Source organism: Balaenoptera physalus, assembly GCF_965194825.1.
Source record: "Balaenoptera physalus genome assembly, chromosome: 3".
NCBI classification, from domain to species: Eukaryota; Metazoa; Chordata; class Mammalia; order Artiodactyla; family Balaenopteridae; genus Balaenoptera; species Balaenoptera physalus.
Window position 1 is genome coordinate 7,749,892 of NC_138890.1, and position 25,786 is coordinate 7,775,677.

Below are 25,786 nucleotides of genomic sequence, written 5' to 3' on the forward strand. Positions count from 1 at the left end.
GAGTTTACCATTTTCTGGAGGAAACCTGTGTAGTAAAGAGTTTAACTTTGCCCCAAAAGAGGTCTGGCCTTTGTCTCAAGCTCCTGGAGATAATCGCTAAGATGTCAGGCCTGATAGGAGTGTCTTTGTTTCCCTGGGGGCCTTGGGTCCAATGGATAGTCTTATTTATTTATTTATTTTTTAAAGATTTTTAGAAATTTCATGTAATCAATGGATAGTCTTATGATATGACTTAGGCTGGGGGCCAGAGAGACCCACAGTGTGATTTAAGGTGGGGGCTTTGGGTCACACGGTATCAGCGGACCTGTAGACTAAGATCAACCTTGTGGGCTACCAAACAATCAATCAATCACGGCCACGTAATGGAGCCTCAGTAAAAACTCTGAACCTGAGGCCCAGGTGAGCATCCATGGTTGGCCATACTCTGTGTACATCATCACACATCGATGATGGGAGAGGAAATGATGCCTCCATGGGGAGAGGGTACTAGGGGCTGTGCACCTGGTGCTTCTCCTGGACTCTGCCCCATGCACCTCCTTCCCTTGGCTGATTTCGATCTATATCCTTTCCCTGTGATAAACCGTAACTGTGAGCATAACAGCTTCAGGTCAGTTCTGTGAGCCTTTCCAGCAAATTACCAAACCTGACGGTGGTCTCGAGGCCCCCTGACCTTGCAATTGATATCAGAAAGGAGGGCGGTCTTGGGTGGACTGTGTCCTCAAGTTTCATAGGTGGCTGTAACCCTTTATGGCAAATAATTAAATGAAAAATATTTATTTGAAATTCTCATAGTCCTTTGAATTTAAAAAAAAAAAATCCAACAAGGAGGGTTGCTCTGAGAACCCAGCTCTTCTGGATGTTATTCATGCTAGAATTTTTAGAGTTTTTCACTGTTTGAGTCCAGCATGGACTGATTTCAGTGTAGGCAGAGTGCTCCGAAGGTTGGGTTTGACTCCACTTGGGGACAACTGCCTTTGGGAGGTTCTCATCACCCCTGCAGGGACCCCACTATTCTTGGTTTAGGTGCATGTAACATCTGCAGTTCTGATTTCTCCCAGCTGGGTTTCTGCCTGTGGCCTTGATGAGGGAGCAGTCCTCTGAAAAGTCTCCCCACTTCTTCTGTAAACAGCCATTTGGGTGTTGAAATAATCCTATAAGGCTTACTTTTTGGGGGTTTTATAAAAGCTGCTACAGAGTTAAGACACTTTTGGTGACTGAGTCAGTTTTCCTGGGTCTCTCACATGCATACGTATTATTAAACTTAGTTTGATTTCCTCCTGTTCATCTGTCTCGTGTCAATTTAATTCTCAGAGCAGCCAGAGGAACCTAGAAAGGTAGAGAAAAATTTCTTCCTCTCCAACAATACTCTCATGGTGAGGTACATTTGTCAGAATCCATCAATGTACAACACCAGGAGTTAACCGTACGGTAAACTCTGGACTCTGGGTGATCGTGATGTGTCCATGTAGATTCATGGGTTGTGACCAACACACTGCTGTGGTGCAGGATGTTCATGGGATAGTTGGGAGTGGGGGGCTCTGAGCTCGTGTGTGTGTGTGATTGGGGGGACAGAGCAGGGGACATAAGGGAACTTTCTGCTCAATTTTGCTATAAACCCTAATCTGTTCTTAAAAAGTAATAAAACCTATTTAAATGAACAAATGGAGTTAAAACACTTTTGAAATATCAGGAGGATGACCACGGTGAGATGTCACCTCACACCTATCAGGATGGCTAGTATAAGAAAACAACAACAAAGAAAATAACAAGCTTTGGTGAGGATGTGGAGAAACTGAAACACTTGTGGACTGTAGGTGGGCATGGAAAGTAGTGCAGCCACAATGGAAAATAGTATGGTGGCTCCTCAAAAAAGTAAAAATAGAATTACTATGTGATTCAGCAATTCCACTTCTGGGTATAGAACCAAAATAATTGAAAGCAGGGTCTTGAACAGATATGTGCACACCCACATTCACAGTGGCCAAAAGGTGGAAGCAAGCCTAGTGTCCATCAAACAGATGACTGGATAAACAAAAGGTGGTCCATCCGTACAGTGGAATATATATATATATTTTTATTGAAGTATAGTTTATTTACAATGTCATGTTAGTTTCAGGTGTACAGCTCAGTGATTCAGTTATATATATATATATTCTTTTTCAGATTCTTTTCCCTTATAGGTTATTACAAAATATTAAGTATAGTTTTCTGTGCTATACTATAGGTCCTTGTTGGTTATCTATTTTATATATAGTAGTGTGTATATGTCAGTCCCAAACTCCTGATTTATCCCTCCCTCCCCTTTCCCCTTTGGTAACCATTAGTTTGTTTTCTGTGTCTGTGGGTCTATTTCTGTTTAGTAAATAAGTTCGTTTGTATCTTTTTCTTTTTCTTTCTTTTGTTAAGATTCCACATATAAGTGATATCATATGATATTTGTCTTTCTCTGTCAGGCTTACTTCATTTAGTATGATAATCTCTAGGTCCATCCATGTTGCTGCAAATGGCATTATTTCATTCTTTTTTATGGCTGAGTAATATTCCATTGTACATATATACCACAGCTTCTTTATTCATTCATCTGTCTATGTACATTTAGGTTGCTTCCATGTCTTGGCTATTGTGAATAGTGCTGTTATGAACATTGGGGTGCATGTATCTTTTTTAAAAAATTTTATTGGGGTATAATTGATTCACAATGTTGTGTTAGTTTCGGGTGTACAGCAAACTAAATCTGTTATACAAATACATATATCCACTTTTTTTTTAGATTCTTTTCCCATATAGGCCATTACAGAGTATCGAGTAGCGTTCCCTGTGCTATACAGTACAGGTCCTTACTATTACATGTAGTAGTGTGTACGTGTCAATCCCAGTCTTCTGATTTATCCCTCCCCTCCCCTTTCCCCCCAGTAACCATAAGTTTATTTTCTACATCTGTAACTCTATTTCGATTTTGTAGATAAGTTCACTTGTAGCCTTTTTTTTAGATTCCACATATAAGCAATGTCATATGATATTTGTCTTTCTCTGTCTGACTTACTTCACTCAGTATGAGAATCTCTAGGTCCATCGATGTTGCTGCAAATGGCATTATTTTGTTCCTTTTTATGGCTGAGTAATATTCCATTGTATATATGTACCACATCTTATTTATCCATTCCTCTGTTGATGGACATTTAGGTTGCTTCCATGTCTTGGCTAATGTGAATAGTGCTGCAGTGAACATTGGGGTGCATGTATCTTTTCGAATTATGGTTTCCTCCAGATATATGCCCAGGAGTGGGATTGCTGGGTCATATGGTAGGCTTATTTTTAGTTTTTTTAAGGATCCTCCATACCGTTCTCCATAGTGGCCATACCAGTTTACATTCCCACCAACAGTGTAGGAGGGTTGCTTTTTCTCCACACCCTTTCCAGCATTTATTATCTGTAGACTTTTTAATGATGGTCATTCTGACCAGAGTGATGTGATACCTCTTTGTAGTTTTGATTTGCATTTCTCTCATAATTAGCGATGTTGAGTGCTTTTTCATGTGCCGGTTGGCCATCTGTATGTCTTTGGAGAAATATCTATTTAGATCTTCTACCCATTTTTTGATTGGGTTTTTTGATTTTGAGCTGTATGAGCTGTTTGTATATTTTGGAAATGCAAATATTTTCTCCCATTCTGTAGGCTGTCTTTTTGCTTTGTTTATGGTTTCCTTTGCTGTGCAAAAGCTTTTAAGTTTAATTAGGTCCCATTTATTTTTTTTTGTTTTTATTTCCATTACTCTAGGAGACAGATCCAAAAAGATATTGCTGTGATTTATGTCAAAGAGTGTTCTGCCTGTGTTTTCATCTAGGAGTTTTATAGTATCCAGTCTTACATTTAATTCTTTAATCCACTTTGAGTTTATTTTCATACAATGGAATATTATTCGGCCTCAAAAAGGAAAGAAATTCAGACACCTGCTACAACATGGATGAACCTTGAGGACATCATGCTCAGTGAAATAAGCCAGATGCAAAAAGACAAATAGTGTATCATTCCACTTATATGAGGTCCCTAGAGGAGTCAGATCCACAGAGAGAGAAAGTAGGAGAGTGGGTGCCAGGGGCTGGGGGAGGGGGATGGGGAGTGAGTGTTCAATGTGGAGAGAGTTACACTTTTGCAAAACAAAAATGTTCTGGAGGTTGGTTGCACAACATTGTGAAAATACTTAACAAGACTGAACTGTACACTTAAAAATAGTTAAGATGGTAAATTTTATATTATATGTATTACAATTTTTTAAAATATCAGGGATATGAAATTGTTGAAAACGGAGTGATCTCAGAGCTGCCCAAAAGGAGTACAGCCAAGGCTAAAGGTAACGATGAGCTTCTGTATGGCCTGGAGCTGGCGATTCTGTGCGGGACCTGGCCTGGCAGCTCAAGCCGCAAGCAAGGACCCTCCGGAACCCAGCTCCCTGTTTGATGAAGGAAGGTTTAAGAGAATGGGCTCCTGCAGTGCAGATGCTTGCTCTCAGCTCATGGTCATTCCCGTTTGTCCTTTGATATTTGTGTCTGCAACCTCTGTTTGTTTGGCAGCACTGAGTGGTATTCGGGATCTTAGTTCCCAGACCAGGGATCGAACCTGTGCCCCCGGCAGTGCAAGTGCAGAGTCTTAACCACTGGACCGCCAGGGAAGTCCCTGGTCTGCAACCTCTGGGCAGAGAATTTTGCTTGAAAGGGACTTTGGAGATGACCTGGATGAAGCCCTTTGTGCTACGTATTTGCACGCCAGCTTTGCCTTCTTCAGATTTGCAGGTGTTTTTTTTTTTTTTAATGGCTCATAAATTGTAGTTTATTGAATTTTTAGACACATATAGAATAATTAAGCATTGCAAATTTGTTTTAACATTTCTGTTGAAAAACCTTTAAAGTGTATTATATACATTCTTTAGTTTAATAACCACAATACACTCTATGATGTTTAATTTTTCATGGTAACAAAGGGCTTTGAATATTAATCAGTATACTAAATACTAAACTATTATAATATGTACAAGAGATTTCCTAGTACAGTATTCGTATTTTAACCCAATAGAGCCCTACAGATGAGGAAGATAATGTATAGAGGTTATATGACTTGCCCAAGGTCCCATGGCTAGTAAACAGAGCCAAGTCTCCTGTGAAGTGCCTTTATCCATTATACTATGACTTCTATGCATACAGAAGGCATGAGATACGAGATCAGCTTCTAATCCTAGTAATGTTGCTAGACTAGTTGTTTTGAGTAGATTCCTGATAGGTCTCACTATCATAAAATCAGAATGAAGAAAGCACAAGTGTACAAACCATAGAATTTTTTTTTTTTAATTTAAATCATGGCATAGGTAGATGGAGGCATGGGTCAGGGACTTAATTAAAGAAGAGCGAAGGCAGGGACAGAACATTCCAGCCACACAGCCATGTCACTTCCAAAACAGGTTTACCTGCGGGGGTCTCCGAGCGCAGCCGGAGGAAGGAGGTGTCTTTCGTTCACAGTGAAGATGGATTAAATACTCAACCTGGGGACTTCCCTGGTGGTGCAGTGGATAAGACTCCACGCTCCCAATGCAGGGGACCCGGGTTCGATCCCTGGTCAGGGAACTAGATCCCGCATGCATGCTGCAACTAAGAGTTCACATGCCACAACTGAGGAGCCCGTGAGCCGCAACTAAGGGGCCCGCCTGCTGCAACTAAGACCCGGTGCAACCAAATAAATAAATAACAAATAAATATTAAAAAAAAAAAACCTCAACCTGGTGGCTTCCCCCTGCAATCCTCATGGTGGCATAAAGGCCACTCTTCCATTGCTGTGGGGGACTTACAAGTTGGTGCGCTGCCATGTCCAATGAGAGGAAAATCACTTTGATTTTAAGTGGTCAGGTGGTTAAATGGAGAACACAGGAAACGTGCAGGTGTGAAACCTTAAGTTAGTAATAATATCTTGGGATTTCCCTGGCAGTCCAATGGTTAAGACCCCGCGCTGCCACTAAAGGGGGCATGGGTTCCATCCCTGGTTGGGGAACTAAGATCCCGCATGCTGCGTGGTGTGGCCAAAAAAAAAAAAAAAGGAAGAAAAAGAAAATATCTCACCAGTACCCTAGTCTGGAAATTGCTGTGGAACAAATTTTTTTTAATTTAAAAAAATTTTTTACGTTTTATTTTTTTTAAAGAGCGTATTTTTTAAATATTTATTTTTGGCTGTGTTGGATCTTTGTTGCTGCTCGCAGGCTTTCTCTAGTTGCGGCGAGCGGGGACCGCTCTTCTTTGCGGTGCGTGGACTTCTCATTGCGGTGGCTTCTCTTGTTGCTGAGCACGGGCTCTAGGCGCGTGGGCTTCAGTAGTTGTGGCACGCGGGCTCAGTAGTTGTGGCTCGCAGGCTCTAGAGCGCAGGCTCAGTAGTTGTGGTGCACGGGCTTAGTTGCTCTGCGGCATGTGGAATCTTCCCGGACCAGGGATCGAACCCGTGTCCCCGGCACTGGCAGGTGGATTCTTATCCACTGCGCCACCAGGGAAGCCCTCTCCGCATCTTAATGCGTGTCAGGCAGTATCTCACTGTGGTTTAGATTTGCATTTCCCTCATGATTAGTGTTGTTGAGGAAATATTTTTACATTGGAAATGATTTCAAGGTGACAGAAACGTATCTAAGCTTATATAACCGGCAGCCACTTGTTTTCAGAGATGACAGGGATGCTCAAGTTGGTTCTCATCCATCTTCTGTGCTGTAGCGTGACTTCTTTCTTCTTCAAAAACCGAAAATACACACACCTGGTCTGGGCCCAGTGCACCTGGACACACAGGTTCAGCTGCTGGGGAGGGCCGATGGCAGCTGCAAAACCACTTCTGACACGCGATCCCCTGGAAGCTCAAACTCTCCATGTACGCAGAAGCCAGCTGTGCTGAGAGGCCGGCTCTCTCTCCCCAGGTCCCACTGGTCCCACCGGTCCCACCCTTTGCCTTAAGGCCAGCTCCTTCTTTGGGTGTCACCTGCAGCATCTTTCTAGCCAAGGACAGCTTTTCAGGCTCTGGCTTCTTGCTGTACACTCTGCCTTCGGAGCACTTACCGCAGGGAGATTGTAGAGGGATTTGTACATTCAGGTTTCTCATGTCACATCCCCAGACCTGACACATAGACATCAAGGACCTGGTCTGTCTTCTATGCTGGAGAAATGTCTGCTCAACTCTGGCCACCATACTAATTTAAAAAATAGTTCTAAACTGTTTATTTTCAACTTCAAAAATACATTGCATTATTACTAGTGTTACCAATTCAACATGTGTTTAGATTTATCCACAGTTACCACTTTTTTTTTGCTCAACATTCCTTTTTGGGTCTCAGTCCTTCCCCCTCGGATCACTTTTTGTTCTGCTTGAAGAATATCCTTTTTTAAAAAAAAATTTATAATTTTTTATACCATTTTTTTTTAAAATAAAGACAGCTTATATCTTCACATAAGCTGTTCTCAGTTTTTTTTTTTTTTTTTTTTAATTTATTAATTAATTAATTTATTTATTTATTTATTTATGGCTGTGTTGGGTCTTCGTTTCTGTGCGAGGGCTTTCTCCAGTTGCGGCAAGCGGGGGCCACTCTTCATCTTCATCGCGGTGCGCGGGCCTCTCACTATCATGGCCTCTCTTGTTGCGGAGCACAGGCTCCAGACGCGCAGGCTCAGTAATTGTGGCTCACGGGCCCAGCCGCCCCGCGGCATGTGGGATCTTCCCAGACCGGGGCTCGAACCCGTGTGCCCTGCATTGGCAGGCGGATTCTCAACCACTGCGCCACCAGGGAAGCCCTACCATTTTATTTTTTAAAATTATTATTTTTTTAAAATTTATTTTTGGCTGCGCCCCGCAGCATGAGGGATCCTAGTTTCCCCGACCAGATATCTAACCTGCGCCCCCTGCAGTGCAAGTGCGGAATCTAAACCACTGGACCGCCAGAGAAGTCCAGAACGTCCTTTATGGAGGTCAGCTAGTAGCAAACTCTCTCTTTTTATTTGAATGAAAATGTCTGCCTTTTACTATGTTCTTTTTTTTTTTTAATATTTATTCATTTGGCTACATGGGCTCTTTAGTTGCAGCGTGCAGGCTACAGTTCCATGACTAGGGATTGAACCCGGGCCCCCTGCTTTGGCAGTGTGGAGTCTTAACCACTGGACCACCAGGGAAGTCCCTTTTACTATGTTCTTGAAAGTTGTTTTCAGTGCAAAGTTGACTTTGGTTTTTCAGAATCCAAAATTTGTTTACTTATTGAAGTTATGATTCCTTGTCTTCTGGTTTCCAATGCTGCTTCTGCAATGTCAGCACTCTGTATAATTGTTCTTATTTTGGCTGATCTGAAAGTCATCTCTTTGTTTTAGATATTCTACAGTTTTATTACAATTGGACTACATGTGGAGTTTGGGGTTTTTTGTTTGTTTGTTTTGGCCACGCCAGGCGGCATGAGAGATCTTCCCTGACCAGGGATCGAACCCACGCCCCCTGTAGTGGAAGCGTTAAGTCTTAACCACTGGACCACCAGAGAAGTCCGGAGTTATTATTTTGATAAACTTTAAATTGAAGTGTAACACTGTATAGTGAAGAATTACCCAAAGAGAGGTCTGGCTTCTGTCCTAGCTCCTGGGAGGTAACCTCTAAACCCTTGGGATTCTTCAAGTGATAGGATGTATTGGCTATTCTTGGAAAGCCCCTTGGAACACACTTTTTTGGCTGTTAGTTTCAAGTGTACATCAAAGTGACTCAGTTATAGATATATATAATCTTTTTCAGATTCTTTTCCATTATAAGTTATTACAATATATTGAGTATAGTTCCCTGTGCTATACAGTAGGTCCTTGTTGTTTATCTGTTTTATATATAGTAGTGTATATATGTTAATCCCAAACTCCTAATTTATCTCCTCCCATCCTGGTATCCCCTTTGGTAATCATAAGTTTTTTTTCTATATCTGTAAGTCTATTTCTGTTTTGTAAATAAGTTCTTTTGTATCATTTTTTAAGATTCCACATATAAGTGATATCATATGATATTTGTCTTTCTCTGTCTTCACTTAATATAATATCTAGGTCCATCCATGTTGCTGCAAATGGCATTATTGCATTCTTTTTTATGATTGAGTAATGTTCCACTGTATATATATACCACAGCTTTATTCATTCATCTGTTGATGAACATTTAGGTTGCTTCCACATCTTGGCTATTGTGAATAGTGCTGCCATGAACACTGGGGTGCATGTATCTTTTCGAATTAGAGTTTGCTCCAGATATATGCCCAGGAGTGGGATTGCAGGATCACAAGGTAACTCTTATTTTTAGTTTTTTAAGGAACCTCCATACTGTTCTACATAGTGGCTGTATCAATTTATATTCCCACCAACAGTGCAAGAGGGTTCCCTTTTCTCCACACCCTCTCCAGCATTTGTTGTTTGTAGATTTTCTGATGATGCCCATTCTAACTGGTGTGAGATGATACCTCACTGTAGTTTTGATTTGCATTTCTCTAATAATTAGTGATACTGAGCATCTTTCCATGTGCCTGTTGGTCATCTGTATATCTTTTTTGGAGAAATGTCTATTTAGATCTTCTGCCCATTTTTTGATTGGATTGTTTGTTTTTTTGATATAGAGCTGCATGAGTTGTTTGTATATTTTGGAAATCAATCCCTTGTCGGTAGCATCATTTGCAAATATTCTCTCCCAGTCTGTAGGTTGTCTTTTCATTTTGTTTATGGATTCCTTTGCTGTGCAAAAGCTTTTTTTTTTTTTTAATTTTTATTGGAGTATGGTTGCTTTACAATGTTGTGTTAGCCTCCACTGCACAACAAAATGAATCAGCCCTACACATACAGATATACCCTCCCTTTTGGACTTCCCTCCCATTTAGGTTACCACAGTGCATTAGGTACAGTTCCCTGTGCTATACAGTATGTTCCCATCAGTTGTCTATTTTATACATAGTATCAATAATGTATATGTATCAATCCCAGTCTCCCAATTCCTTCCACCCCACCACTTTCCCCCCTGGTATCCATACATTTGTTCTCTACATCTGTGTCTCTATTTCTGCTTTGCAAATAAGATTATCTATACCATTTTTCTAGATTCCACATATGTGCGTTACTATACAATATTTACTTTTCTTTTTCTGACTTACTTCACTCTGTATGACACTCTCTAGATCCATCCACATCACTACAAATGACCCAATTTCATTCCTTTTTATGGCTGAGTAATATTCCATTGTATACATGTACTACATCTTCTTTATACATTTCTCTGTTGATGGATATTTAGGTTGCTTCCATGTCCTGGCTATTGTAAATAGAGCTGCAATGAACATTGGGGTGTGTGTGTTTTTTTGAATTATGGTTTTCTCAGGGTATATGCCCAGTAGTGGGATTGCTGGGTCATATGGTAGCTCTATTTTTAATTTTTTAAGGAACCTCCATACTGTTTTCCATAGTGGCTGTGTCAATTTACATTCCCACCAACAGTGTATGAGGGTTCCCTTTTCTCCACACCCTCTCCAGCATTTATTGTCTGTAGATTTTTTGATGATAGCCATTCTGACCAGTGTAAGGTGATACCTCATTGCAGTTTTGATTTGCATTTCTCTAATAATCAGTGATGTTGAGCATCTTTTCATGTGCCTCTTGGCCATCTGTATGTCTTCTTTGGAGAAATGTCTATTTAGGTCTTCTGCCCATTTTTTGACTGGGTTGTTTGTTTTTTTGATATTGAGCTTTATGAGCTGTTTGTATATTTTGGAGATTAATCCCTTGTCAGTTGCTTCGTTTGCAAATATTTTCTCCCATTCTGACAGTTGTCTTTTCTTCTTGTTTATGGTTTCCTTTGCTGTGCAAAAGCTTTTAAGTTTAATTAGGTCCCATTTGTTCATTTTTGTTTTTATTTCCATTACTCTAGGAGATGGATCCAAAAAAAATATTGCTGTGATTTATGTCAGAGTGTTCTGCCCATGTTTTCCTTTAGGAGTTTCACAGTATCTGGTCTTACATTTAGGTTTTTAATCCATTTTGCGTTTATTTTTGTATATGGTGTTAAGACGGAACACACTGGACAGTTTAAGCTAACTCGATGACTCGTGGTGGGTCCATGCCAGAAACACCAACCATGTAATTAGATGGATAGGGTTGGAGTCATGCGATATCAGCCTGACCTCCAGCGGGGGGAGGTGGGGACGGGGGCTGGAGATTCAGCCATGTGGGCAGTAATTTGATCATGTAAGTATTCAATCAATGATTCCTACCTAAGAAACCCCAGTAAAAGCTCTGAACACTGAGACTTGGGGATACTTTCCAGGCTGGCAATAATCTCTGTGTATTGTTGCAGATGGGTGTGTCTGGAGGATAATGTATCCCTGAGGACAAGAGAAACTTCTCGATGTTAAATCTCCAGTGTCAATGCCATGGTCAATGCTGGAGAAACATTTCCTGTGAGATGCATTGGGCTACTTTTTTCTATATGACCTATATGTTTTTAGTTCTTAATCCCTCCATTACGGTCTTCTTTGGTGTTTGATGGGTATTTTCCCTAGTGTGCCATTTTAATATTATTATTATTATTATTATTTTAAAGGTGTAGGCTTATTTATTTATTTTTGGTTGTGTTGGGTCTTCGTTTCTGTGCGAGGGCTTTCTCTAGTTGCGGCAAGAGGGGGCCACTCTTCATCGCAGTGCGTGGGCCTCTCACTATCGCGGCCTCTCTTGTTGCGGAGCACGGGCTCCAGACGCGCAGGCTCAGTAGTTGTGGCTCACGGGCCTAGTTCCTCCGCGGCATGTGGGATCTTCCCAAACCAGGGCTTTAACCCGTGTCCCCTGCATTGGCAGGCAGATTCTCAACCACTGCGCCACCAGGGAAGCCCTTAATATTATCTTTTTTGGCCGTGCCATGCGGCACGCGGGATCTTAGTTCCCCAACCAGGGATCAAACCCTCACCTCCTGCACTGGCAGTGTGGAGTCTTTTTTTTTTTTTTTTTAAATATTTATTTATTTATTTATTTGGCTGAGGCAGGTCTTAGTTGAGACACGCAGAGTCTTTGTTGCTGCACGCGGGATATTTAGTTGCAGCATGTGGGACCTAGTTCCCTGACCAGGGATCGAACCCAGGCTCCCTGCATTGGGAGTGTGGAGTCTTAACCACTGGACCACCAGGGAAGTCCTATAACCACATTTTTTGAGAATAAGATCCATATTTTGCTCCCCACTCCCCACCTGGAGATAGCATCAGACCCACAGGTTAAGGGCTCTGTCCCACGAGACTGGCTCCCAGTCTCTTTGATGCCAATCGCAAGTTCAGGTTGTCACCTGTGCTTCTGACCAACTGGCTATAAATCAGAGGTTACCCACGACCCCTCCTTGGGTTCGATTAATTTGCTAGAGCGGCTCACAGAACTCAGAGAAACATTTTACTTACTATATTACCGGTTCCCTACAAAGGCTATGAAAGGAACCAAATTGACAGCCAGATGAAGAGGTACACTGGGCGAGGTCCTGAACGCAGGAGCTTCTGTCCCCGTGGAGTTTGGGGCTCAGCACATGGATGCGTCTGGTTCACCGACTTGGAAGCTCTCTGGACCCCATCCTTTTGGGTTTTTATGGAGGCTTCATCACATAGGCATGATTGAGGAAATCGTTGGTCAGTGGTGATCGATTCGACCTCCAGCCCCTCTCCCCTCCCTGGAGGCTGGGGTGGGGCTTTGGAACTGAATGTTCCAGACAGGGTTGGTTCTCCTGTCAACCAGCTCCCATCCTCAGGTGCTTTCCAACAGTTGCCTCATTAACATAAACTCAGGTGTGTTGAAAAGCGCTTGTTAGGACTATCAAGACACCTTTATTGCTCTTATCACCTAGGAAATTCCAAGGGTTTTAGGAGCTCTGTGCCAGGAACGGGGAGGAAGACCAAATATATAGTCCTTATTATAAATCACAATATCACGGGACACAATTTGAATGTAGAATCAATTACAAATACCAGATGAATTGGATGTGGGGGATGTGAGAGAAAGCCAGGCAGTGAGGCTGACTCTGAGAGTTTTGGCCTGAGCACCCGGAGGGATGGAGCTGCTTTGGATGGACAAACAAGGTTGTTATTACTGGTTTTTATTTTTAATTTAATTTAATTTAAATTTGCTTTTCTTGGGTCCCAGCGTGCAGCTTGTGGGATCCTAGTTCCCTGACCAGGGATCAAACCCAGGCCCTTGGCAGTGAAAGCGCAGAGTCCTAACCACTGGACTGCCAGGGAATTCCCTATTAGTGTTTTTTAAATGTAAAGTATTAACTTAAAAATAATTAAAAATCAGTCACATTTTGGTCACTCGTCTCAGTGAACACCTTTCAAATTCTAAACCAAAGGGTCCTATTGGTGGTTCAGGTGAATTCATTTAGTTGACTAGTGTTTGCTGAGCACCTATTACACACCAGGCACTATTACAGACACACGGGATACATTGGTGAACAACACAAAGACTCTGTTCGGCGGGGGGGCACGAAGGACAGAGGCTGTTGGCATAGTCAATACATGATTGACATAGTAAATAAGGAAATCAGAGAGTGTGTTAGAAAGTGGTAAGTGCTATGGAGAAGGGCGGCTGGGAGAGCTGAGTGCTGACGGAGGAGTTGCAATACTGAATAGGGTGATAGGAGTTGTTGAGACTGGAGCAAAGGTCTAAGGGAGCTGAGGGAGGGACTTCCCTGGCGGTCCAGTGGTTAAGACTCCACACTTCCACTGTAGGGGGCATGAGTTCAGTCCCTGGTTGGGGAACTAAGATCTCGCATGCCATGCAGAGCGGCCAAAAATAAAAATAAATAAAGGAGCTGAGGGAGGAGTGATGCAGATATCTGGGGAAAGAATGCTCCAGGCAGAAAGACTGCAGGTGCAAAGGCCCTGTGGCAGGACTGCACCTGGCAGGCTGGAGGAGCAGTGAGGAGGCCGGTGTGGCTGGAGTGAGTGAGTGGTGGGGACTGGCAGAGGCGAGGGCAGGGGGCCTTGAGGGCCATGGTCGGGACTTCAGCTGAGGTCAGTGCAGCCACTGAGGCTAGTCCTTCTAGCCTAAGAAGATTCCAGAAGCTCTGATTGCAAGAAATGCTGTCTTTACCTTGCCCTAGAAATATAATCCATGGCTTCTTCCACTTTATTCTTCGGGAAATTTTAAATAAGGAGAAAAAAATCTAAATCTAAGTCCAGGATGTAGGGGAGTCTGGTAGAGCACAGCAGGCCACTTCAAGATGTTTGATAACAGCACATCCAAGGGACCAGCAGATGACTGTTAAAAGGAAAACCAGCCTTGGAGCCACTGAAGGGGCAGCTTTCCTTCCCCTGGCTCTCACCAGCGAGGTCTCCCGGCAGTAATTACCGCATGTGCATGCTGACTCAGGGCCCGGCTGGCACTTTTGTAATTCCATCCTGTCCTGTGAGCCTCAGCACCGATCTCAGAAGCGCAGACAATGAGCATCATGATGGAGGCCTGCACGTGCCCTCCATAAACACAGCGGTCATGATCTCCATCAGATGAAAACCATCTCCAGGGTTCCCCAGGGTGCCTGGATAAGCCAGCAGAATCAAGTCTTAATTATCCTGGGCTGAGGCTTCTTCTCACACTGTCACTCAGCCAGCACCTGAGGATCTGGGCTGTGCTCATCAGAGGTTAGCTGGATGACTTGGATTTATTACGACTTACGAGGTTTTTAAAAAGTTGAGGTAAAGTATGCATAACAGAAAATTGACCATCTGAACCATTTTTCAGGGTACAGTCTGTGGCATTAAGCACATTCACATTGTTGTGCAGCCATCACCACTATCCATCTCCAGAGCTCTCTTTGTCTTGCAAAACTGAAAGTCTGTCCCCATTAAACTCACTCCCTACCCCTTCCCTCAACCCCTGAACCCCACCATTGTACTTCCTGACTCTCTGCATTTGACTATACTTTAGGGACCTCATATACCATGTGGAATCATATGGCATTTGTCCTTTTGCACTTATAATGTCATCCATGGTGTAGCAGGTGTCAGAATGTCCTTCCTTTTAAAGGCTGAATAATATTCCATTGTATGATGGACCACGTACATCTGAGGATGGATGTTAGGGTTGCTTCCACCTCTTGGCTATTATGAATAATGCTGCTTTGACCATGGGTGTACAAATATCTGTTTGAGTGCCTGCTTTCAATTCTTTTGGATGTATACCTGGAAGTGGGATTGCTGGATCACATGGCAGTTCTATTTCTAATTTTTAAAGGGATCTCCATACTGTTTTCCACAGCATCTGCACCATTTTACATTCCCACCAACAGTGCACAAGGGTTCCAATTTCTCAGCATCCTCTCCAACACTTGTTATTATTATTTTTTTGATAGTAGCCATCCCAATAGTGCGAGGTGGTAGTTACTCCTGAGTTGTTTGGGTTTTTTTTTTTAATATCATTTATTTATTTGGCTGCGCTGGGTCTTAGTTGTGGCACGCAGGGTCTTTGTTGATGCGTGCGGGTTCTTCGTTGTGGGATGCAGGATCTTTTTTTTTTTTAACATCTTTATTGGAGTATATCTGCTTTACAATGTTGTGTTAGTTTCTGCTTTATAACAAAGTGAATCAGCTATACATACACATATATCCCCATATCCCCTCCCTCTTGGGCCTCCCTCCCACCCTCCCTATCCCACCCCTCTAGGTGGTCCCAAAGCACCAAGCTGATCTCCCTGTGCTATGCAGCTGCTTCCCACTAGCTATCTGTTTTACATTTGGTAGTGTACATATGTCAATGCTAATCTCCCACTTCATCCCAGCTTACCCTCCCCCTGGCCATGTCCTCAAGTCCATTCTCTACATCTGCATCTTTATTCCTGTCTTGCCCCTGGGTTCATCAGAACCATTTTTGTTTTTTTTAGTTGCGGCATGTGGGATCTTTAGTTGCGGCATGTGAACTCTTAGTTGTGGCATGTGGGATCTAGTTCCCAGACCAGGGATCGGACCTGGGCCGCCTGCATTGGGAGGGCAGAGTCTTAGCCACTGGACCACCAGGGAAGTCCCACTCCTGAGTTTTAAGAGGCTGCTTCTGCCTTCATGGAAGTGTGTCTCGGGTTTATAAAGTCATTAAAAGACCTGGTAAGCAGCCCCAGGGAGAAGTAAGAGCCAGATGAACCCAGGACAGTGAAACCCTCCTCCGGGAGAAGCAGCGCCCCTGAGGCCCACCCCACCGTGCCTTTCCCAGGGTCGCCTGGTGACAAGAGCTCATGCGTGGGCCATGTTGGAGGAACACCAGCTTGGGCAGAGATGGGTTTCGCTTCTTCAGTTCACAGTTGGACAACCTGTTCTGCCACAGTCTCACGGATGCCACTCCCAGGCTTAATTTGCACTGCAGAATGAGGTCAGTGGAAGAAAGGGAGGAGACGGCACACGAGAGGGAAAGAGGAGGTGGATGGAAGGGGGCCGGGCAGGACGGCCACCTGGTTTTGTCACATCCACGCCCCGCTGCAGGCTCCCCTGGCCACGTGTGTGTGTCTACACAGACCCCAGGGCTGGGGGACAATCGTTTCGGCCGTGATCCTCTTATGAACAGGAGAAGGTAAAAGAATGCTTAGAAGCTACCCTAAATCAGGTCCCTAAATCAGTGCTTCTCAGTGGGGGGCGATTTTACTTCCCAGGGACATCTGGTCATGTCTGGAGACATTTTTTGGTGGTCAGAACCCTGAGGGGGGATTTTTTTAGTTAGGAAAATTTTTATTTCAGAAAGTATTGAGGGCATCCTAAAACCTTAAACAGGATTCTGGACACTGTAAACTTACAGAACAGACAAATATGCCAATCTTCCTCCTCTCTGGGGTTGGAACTGGATGTTGGATTGGAGGAAGGGTGTCCTTGATTACATAGCAGTCTCTGAAGTCATAAAAATAGAGAGTACTTTATAATAGTAGATCAGCATTAAGTACTAGCCACTGAATTTTCATAACTGAATTTGTCTCATAGACTAAGTTCTGCACATCCACCGTGTAGAGACAACCCCAACCCCCAGGTTGGCCCAGCCTCTGTCCCCAAATCAGTGTACAGACATCTGTCAGTGGTGGGGCTCCAAGCCTAGAACTCGCGCCCACGGGACGGGAGGGAAGGAGACAGATGTTTCTGAAGGATCCTCCGCGACTGGAGGCTGGAGGGACCTGCTGGTGCTGAGCCTGCTGCCTCCCTTTCCTACCCTTGATGGGCTCCTGATGGTGGGGACCTGGGTGGTTCTAGAGAGTGGACATGGAGGAGAGTGGACCCACAGGAGAGGGATGCAAGCCCCGCCCCATCTCCCTGTCACTGGCCCACACAAAGCCAACCATCATTGGAGAGGCCGCCAGACAGCGGGACAGTCAGCTGCGTGGTGCTCAGTCACGGAGAAGTAGCAAAAAGAAGAGAAAGACCAGGAACCCAGGACACTGGGCCCCCTGCCACGAGGGAGCTTCTACAGGGAAGATCAGACAAAGGCCTGAGCCCCAAGGCGGCACCCGGGAGGGTGCCTGGGCTCTGGCCTTCGGTACTGACCAGTGATGGTTGGATGCCAGGGTCGCTGCTCAACGCCCTACAGTCCCTGCAGTGCACAAGACAGCCTGCAGTGATGCTGAGGTCGAGAACCCCTGCCTGACACCATCTTCTAACAGACCCTTGAGAAAAAGGCCCTGACATGGGCCAAACCCCAACACACACCTCCTGCTTATTTTCTTCCACAGAAGGGGGTGAAATGCTACATTGTAGATGTTTTCAGTTTGCACTCCCTGTGGCCAGCTCCACCCTGGCAAAGTAGAGAAAACAGAGCTGCTCTGCCAGCTCTGAGGATGGTGATTGAATCTGTCTGTAGGTCCACACCAAAGGTGTCTGGCAAACTATGTCCTGGTGCCCACAATGTTCCTAGTCTATTTTGGTGATGTGATGGGTAATTGTATGTGTCAGCTCGGCAGGGCTGTGGTGCGCAGACATTTGGTCAAACGCTATTCTGGATGTTCCTGTGAGGGTGTTTTTGGATGACATTCACATTGAAATCAATAGACTCTGAGCAAAGCAGATTGCTCTTCACAACGCAAGTGGGCCTTTTCTAATCAGCTGAAGGCCTGAACAGAACAAAAGACTGACTCCCCCCCACCACCCCCAAGCAAGAGGGAATTCTGCCAGCAGACAGCCTCTGGGCTGGAACTGCAGTATCAGCTCTTCCTGGGTCCCCAGCCTGCCGGCCCACCCTGCAGATTCCGAACTTTCCAGTCTTCTTAATCACCTGAGCCACTTCCTTAAAATCAATCTTGAATGAGTCTGCTCATGCTGTCATACCAACTCACCATAAACTAGGTGGCCTCTTTTTCTTTTTCTTTTTTTTTTTGGCTGCGCCACACAGCTTGTGGGATTTTAGTTCCCTGACCAGGGACTGAACCTGGGCCCCCAGCAGTGAAAGTGCCGCCAGAGAATTCCCAGAAAAAAACTTCTTTTCACAGTCCTGGATGCTGGGAAGTCCCAAGATCGAGGTGCCAGACAACTGAGTTTCTAGTGAGGGCTCTCTTCCTGGCTTATAGACAGCCACCTTCTTGCTGTATGCTCACATGGCAGAGATAGAGATGGAGATGGAGACGCAGAGAGACAGGTTAAGATTGTTCTCTGGTGTCTGTTCTTATAAGGAGACTAATCCTATCATGTCAGAGCCCCACCCTTATGACTGCATTTAAACTTAATTACCTCCTTACAGGCCCATCTCCAAATACAGTCACATTAGGGGTAAGAGTTTCAACATATGAATTTTGGGGAACACAATTCAGTCCACAGCAAATCTCTTTCTATCCATGTACACATCCTATTGGTTCTGTTTCTCCAGGGGAACCCTGACTACAGAGGTGAGATGAGATCTTCTAAATAAATCAACCCAGGCACTGTTTGTCACAGACAACTGAGCACAGGTGACAATGGTCACCTAGGGTTCCCCTCCCCTCTATGGCTCTGTGTATCACCTGCAGGCAGCCAACTCTCACCCCTGTCTCTAGCTCTGCATTTTCCTTTGCGCCCATCATTGGCAGCAGTGGTTAAGGGCACGACCACCAGAGTCCACCTGCCTGGCTGTGACTAGGCCAGCTCTGCCAGGACAGTGGTGACCTTGGGTAGATTATTAACCCTCTCTGTGCCTCAGTTCCAACTACCACGTGGGGGCAATGGTAGGAGATGCAGCAAAGGGTGTGGTGAAGGTCATGTACATATATGGATACGGACATACAGTTTTTAAATGAACAGACTTTATTTTTTAGAGCAGTTTTAGGTTTACAAAAAATTGAGCAAATAGTACGGAGTTCCCATGTATCTCCTCTCCCCACCAGCCCTCCGGCCCCATAGTTTCCAGTTTCCCTAATTATTAACATCTTGCATTAATGTGAAACATTTGTTACCATTGAAATTGGTTTACAACTGAATCAATATGGATACATTACTATTAACTAAAGTCCATGGTTTACATTAGGGTTCACTCATGTTGTTGTATATTCTACTTTTTTAATAGGCTTTATTTTTTAGGGCAGTTTTAGGTTCACAGCAAAATTGAGCAGAAAGTACAGAGATGCCCCCTATAGCCCTGGTCCTCCCCGCCACATGCATAGCCTCCCCCACTGTCGACGTCCCCCACCAGAGTGGTATATTTGTTGCAATTGCTGCACCTACACTGACGCATCATCATCACCCGGGGTACACAGTTCATATTAGGGATCACCCTATGCTGCACAGTCTGCAGGTTTGGACAAATGTCTAATGACATGTATCCATCATTACTGCATCACACAGAATGGTTTCACTGCCCTAAGAGTCCTTTGTGTTCTCCCTCTTCCTCCCACCCTTCCCCGCAAACCCCAGGGAGGGGGGAGGTCTCCTTTTACTGTCTCCGGTTTTGCCTTTTCCAGAATGTCACATAGTTAGAACCACACAGTATGTAGCCATTACACATTGGCTTCTTTCACTCAGAAATACACACTTAAGTTTCCCCCATGACTTTTTGTGGCTTGATCTTATTATTCTTTAGTGCTAATATTCCATTGTCTGGATTTACCACAGTTTGTTCATCCTTTCGTTTATCGAGGGACATCTTAGTTGCTTCCAAGTTTTGGCAATTACGAATAAAGCAGCTAGAAACATTCATGTGCAGATTTCTGCATGGACCTAAGTTTTTAATGCATTTGGGTAAATACCTAAGAGCACAATTGCTGGATGATAAGAGTATGATTAGTTTTGTAAGAAACTGCCAAATGGTCTTCCAAAATGGTTGTACCAATTTGCACTTCTACTACATTTTAATTTACATATTCACAGTTTAGAATAGCAGCTGGCGCCCAGGAAGTGCTATGCAAGTGTTGTTAGCTATTGTTGCTAACATTAATTTCTGGTACTTTAACGGCAGCTACCTTTAGCATACACCCTTTGGCTTGCTAAGCTCATCCTTTCAACACCTCTGAAAAAGGATTCCCTCCTAAGTGTCCCTATTCCTCCCAACTGAGGAAGGGTGTCTAACCAGTCTCAGGCAGGGACAGAAGTTAAATCTAAGCCAAGTCCTTGTGTAGGGAAGCCAAGGAGAGAGGCAGAGAGAGAGCATTCAAGCTGAGGAATCGTGGGCAAAGGCTGGGAGACTAGAAAAGGACAAAATGGGACCTGCAGTTGGGGTGCACGGCTGCTATTTCCAAGCAGGTAGAGGAAGATTTGCAGGGGGAAGGGGCGGGTGGGTAGGCAGGGCCTTGTGGGCCACTTTACAAAGTCAGGGCCTCGTTCTGAGCCGCTCAAGGGTTTATTTAAAGTAAACAGGTAGTATTTATACATGCACTCAGTCCCAAAGGGTGTAAGCGTCTGCCTTCCTGGATCACAGCTCCCCCTAGGGACCCGCCCAGAGCTGTGCTTAGAGAGGGCCAGCCACCTCCCACCTCCCCAAACCCCCACCCCCTACCCAGACGTTTGACCCACAACAAGCTTTTGTTCTTTTTGAATTTTTATTTTTTACTGGAGTATAGTTGATTTACAATGTTGTGTTAGTTTCAGGTGTACAGCAAAGTGATTCCATTATACATATACATAACATCTATTCTTTTTTCAGATTCTTTTCCCATATAGGTTATTACAGAGTATTGAGTTCCCTGTGCTATACAATAGGTCTTTGTTGATTATTTTATAGATAGTAGTGTATATGTCAATCCCAACCTCCTAATTTATCCCTTCCCCTCACCTTTCCCCTTTGGTAACCATAAGTTTGTTTTCTCTATCTGTGAGTCTGTTTCTGTTTTGTAAATAAGTTCACTTGTATCACTTTCTTAGATTCCACATATAAGTGATATCACATGATAATTTGTCTTTCTCTGTATGACTTACTTCACTTAGTATAATAAGGTCCATCCAGACTGGTTCAAGATGGTGGAGTAGAAGGACGTGCTCTCACTCCCTCTTGTGAGAACACTGGAATCACAACTAACTGCTGAACAATCATCGACAGGAAGACACTGGAACTCACCAGAAAAGATACCCCACATCCAAAGACAAAGGAGAAGCCACAATGAGACGGTAGGAGGGGCGCAATCACAATAAAATCAAATCCCATAACTGCTGGGTGGGTGACCCACAAACTGGAGAACACTTATACCACAGAAGTCCACACACTGCAGTGAAGGTTCTGAGCCCCACGTCAGGCTTCCGAACCTGGGCGTCCGGCAACGGGAGGAGGAATTCCTAGAGAATCAGACTTTGAAGGCTAGCGGGATTTGATTGCAGGACTTCGACAGGACTGGGGGAAACAGAGACTCCATTCTTGGAGGGCACACACAAAGTAGTGTGCCCAGGGGAAGGAGCAGTGACCCCATAGAGACAGAACCAGACCTACCTGCTAGTGTTGGAGGGTCTCCTGCACAGGCAGGGGGTGGCTCTGTCTCACCGTGAGGACAAGGACACTGGCAGCAGAAGTTCTGGGAAGTACTCCTTGGCGTGAGCCCTCCCAGAGTCTGCCATTAGTCCCACCAAAGAGCCCGGGTAGGCTCCAGTGTTGGGTCGCCTCAGGCCAAACAACCAACAGGGAGGGGACCCAGCCCCACACATCAGCAGACAAGCGGTTTAAAGTTTTACTGAGCTCTGCCCACCAGAGCAACAGCCAGCTCTACCCACCACCAGTCCCTCCCATCAGGAAACTTCCACAAGCCTCTTAGATAGCCTCATCCACCAGAGGGCAGACAGCAGAAGCAAGAAGAACTACAATCCTGCAGCCTGTGGAACAAAAACCACATTCACAGAAAGACAGAGAAGATGAAAAGGCAGAGGGCTATGTACCAGATGAAGGAACAAGATAAAACCCCAGATAAACAACGAAATTAAGTGGAGATAGGCAACTTTCCAGAAAAATAATTCAGAATAATGATAGTGAAGATGATTCCAGGACCTCAGAAAATGAATGGAGGCAAAGATCAAGAAGATGCAAGAAATGTTTAACAAAGACCTAGAAGAATTAAAGGACAAACAAACAGAGATGAACAATACAATAACTGAAATGAAAACTACACTAGAAGGAATCAATAGCAGAATAACTGAGGCAGAAGAACGGATAAGTGGCCTAGAAGACAGAATGGTGGAATTCACTGCTGTGGAACAGAATAAAGAAAAAAGAATGAAAAGAAATGAAGACAGCCTAAGAGACCTCTGGGACAACATTAAACGCAACAACATTCGCATTATAGGGGTCCCAGAAGGAGAAGAGAGAGAGAAAGGACCCGAGAAAATATCTGAAGAGATTATAGTTGAAAAATTCCCTAACATGGGAAAGGAAATAGCCACCCAAGTCCAGGAAGCGCAGAGAATCCCATACAGGAGAAACCCAAGGAGAAACACACCGAGACACACAGTAATCAAATTGGCAAAAATTAAAGACAAAGAAAAATTATTGAAAGCAGCAAGGGAAAAATGACGAATAACATACAAGGGAACTCCCATAAGGTTAACAGCTGATTTCTCAGCAGAAACTCTACAAGCCAGAAGGGAGTGGCGTGATATACTTAAAGTGATGAAAGGGAAGAACCTACAACCAAGATTACTCTACCCAGCAAGGATCTCATTTAGATTTGATGGAGAAATCAAAAGCTTTACAGGCAAGCAAAAGCTAAGAGAATTCAGCATCACCAAACCAGCTCTACAACAAATGCTAAGTGGGAAACACAAGAGAAGAAAAGGACCTACAAAAACAAACCCAAAACAATTAAGAAAATGGTAATAGGAATATACATATCGATAATTACCTTAAACATGAATGGATTAAATGCTCCAAATGAAAGACACAGGCTTGCTGAATGGATACAAAAACAAGACACATATATATGCTGTCTACAAGAGACCGACTTCAGACCTAGGGACACATACAGACTGAAAGTGAGGGAATGGAAAAAGATATTCCATGAAAATGGAAATCCAAAGAAAGATGGAGTAGCAACACTCATATCAGATAAAATAGACTTTAAAATAAAGACTGTTACAAGAGACAAGGAAGGACACTACATAATGATCAAGGGATCAATCCAAGAAGACGATATAACAATTATAAATATATATGCACCCAACATAGGAGCACCTCAATACATAAGGCAACTGCTAACAGCTATAAAAGAGGAAATCGACAGTGACGCAATAACAGTGGGGGACTTTAAAACCTCACTTACACCAATGGACAAATCATCCAAACAGAAAATTAATAAGGAAACACAAGCTTTAAATGACACAATAGACCAGATAGATTTAATTGATATTTATAGGACATTCCGTCCAAAAACAGCAGATTACACTTTCTTCTCAAGTGCGCACGGGACATTCTCCAGGATAGATCACATCTTGGGTCACAAATCAAGCCTCAGTAAATTTAAGAAAATTGAAGTCATATCAAGCATCTTTTCTGACCACAACGCTATGAGATTAGAAATCAATTACAGGGAAAAAAACGTAAAAAACACAAACACATGGAGGCTAAACAATACGTTACTAAATAACCAAGTGATCACTGAAGAAATCAAAGAGGAAATCAAAAAATACCTAGAGACAAATGACAATGAAAACACGACGATCCAAAACCTATGGGATCACAATCTGAATCTAATCAAGAGGAAACATCCAATGAAGTCAAAGTGAGGGACACATTACAAAGTAGCTGGTTTGTAATTTTCTAAAGTGTCAGGGCGGTCAGGGAAGACTGAGAATCTCTTCCAGACTGAAGGAGGCTGGGGAAAGCACAACCAAACTTGTGATTCTGGACTGAATTTTTTTGTTATAAAGGATATTGTGGGGAAAATGTGTAAAATGTAAAAGGAGCCTAAGAATTAAAATGGTAGTATCATGGTTAAGTATCACTGTTAATTTCTTGATGTGATGGATGTATTGTGGTTACACAGGAAAATGTTCTTGTTTGTAGGTAACACACAATAAAGAATCCATGGGTAATAGGGCATCTGTTCAGCAACTTACTCTCAAATGGGTAAGAAAAATAAAATGTTCTGTACTGAACATCCAAAAAAAAAAAAAAAAAAACCTATGGGATGCAGCAAAAGCAGTTCTAAGAGGGAAGTTTATAGCTATACAGGCCTACCTCGAGAAACAAGAAAAATCTCAAATAAACAATCTAACCTTACACCTAAAGGAACTAGAGAAAGAAGAACAAACAAAACCGAAAGTTAGCAGAAGGAAAGAAATCATAAAGATCAGAGCAGAAATAAATGAAATAGAAACAAAGAAAACAATAGCAAAGCCTGGTTTGCTAAAACCTGGTTCTTTAAGAAGATAAACAAAATTGATAAACCATTAGCCAGACTCATCAAGAAAAAGAGGGAGAGGACTCAAATCAATAAAATTAGAAATGAAAAAGGAGAAGTTACAACAGACACCGCAGAAATATAAAGCATCCTAAGAGACTACTACAAGCAACTCTATGCCAATAAAATGGACAACCTGGAAGAAATGGACAAATTCTTAGAAAGGTATAACCTCCCAAGACTGAACCAGGAAGAAATAGAAAATATGAACAGACCAATCACAGGTAATGAAATTGAAACTGTGATTAAAAATCTTCAAACAAACAAAAGTCCAGGTCCAGATGGCTTCACAGGTGAATTATATCAAACATTTAGAGAAGATCTAACACCCAGCCTTCTCAAACTCTTCCAAAAAATTGCAGAGGAAGGAACACTCCCACACTCATTCTGTGAGGCCACCATCACCCTAATACCAAAACCAGACAAAGATACTACAAAAAAAGAAAATTACAGACCAATATCACTCATGAATATAGATGCAAAAATCCTCAACAAAATACTAGCAAACAGAATCCAACAACACATTAAAAGGATCATACACCATGGTCAAGTGGGATTTATCCCAGGGATGCAAGGATTCTTCAATATATGCAAATCAATCAATATGATACACCATATTAACAAATTGAAGAATAAAAACCATATGATCATCTCAATAGATGCAGAAAAAGCTTTTGACAAAATTCAACACCAATTTATGATAAAATCTCTCAAGAAAGTGGGCATAGAGGGAACCTACCTCAACATAATAAAGGCCATATATGACAAACCCACAGCAAACATAATTCTCAATGGTGAAAAACTGAAAGCATTTCCTCTAAGATCAGGAACAAGACAAGGATGTCCACTCTCACCACTATTATTCAACATAGTTTTGGAAGTCCTAGCCATGGCAATCAGAGAAGAAAAAGAAATAAAAGGAATACAAATTGGAAAACAAGAAGTAAAACT

General features: G+C 43.2%; 1 protein-coding gene across 2 annotated transcripts in view; it reads left to right on the forward strand.

The window, feature by feature from the left end:
* LOC309657454 (GTPase HRas-like) overlaps positions 1–25,786 on the forward strand; it is a 57,710-nt gene that overhangs the window by 24,232 nt on the left and 7,692 nt on the right. Inside the window, exon 6 of one of the 2 annotated variants that reach the window (XM_082454962.1) lies at positions 9,192–11,067. The exons of the other annotated variant lie outside the window; for it this stretch is intronic. The gene's annotated coding sequence lies outside the window, so the exon portion shown is untranslated. Of the gene's footprint in view, positions 1–9,191; positions 11,068–25,786 lie in introns of those variants that run through there. 2 annotated transcript variants of the gene reach the window in all.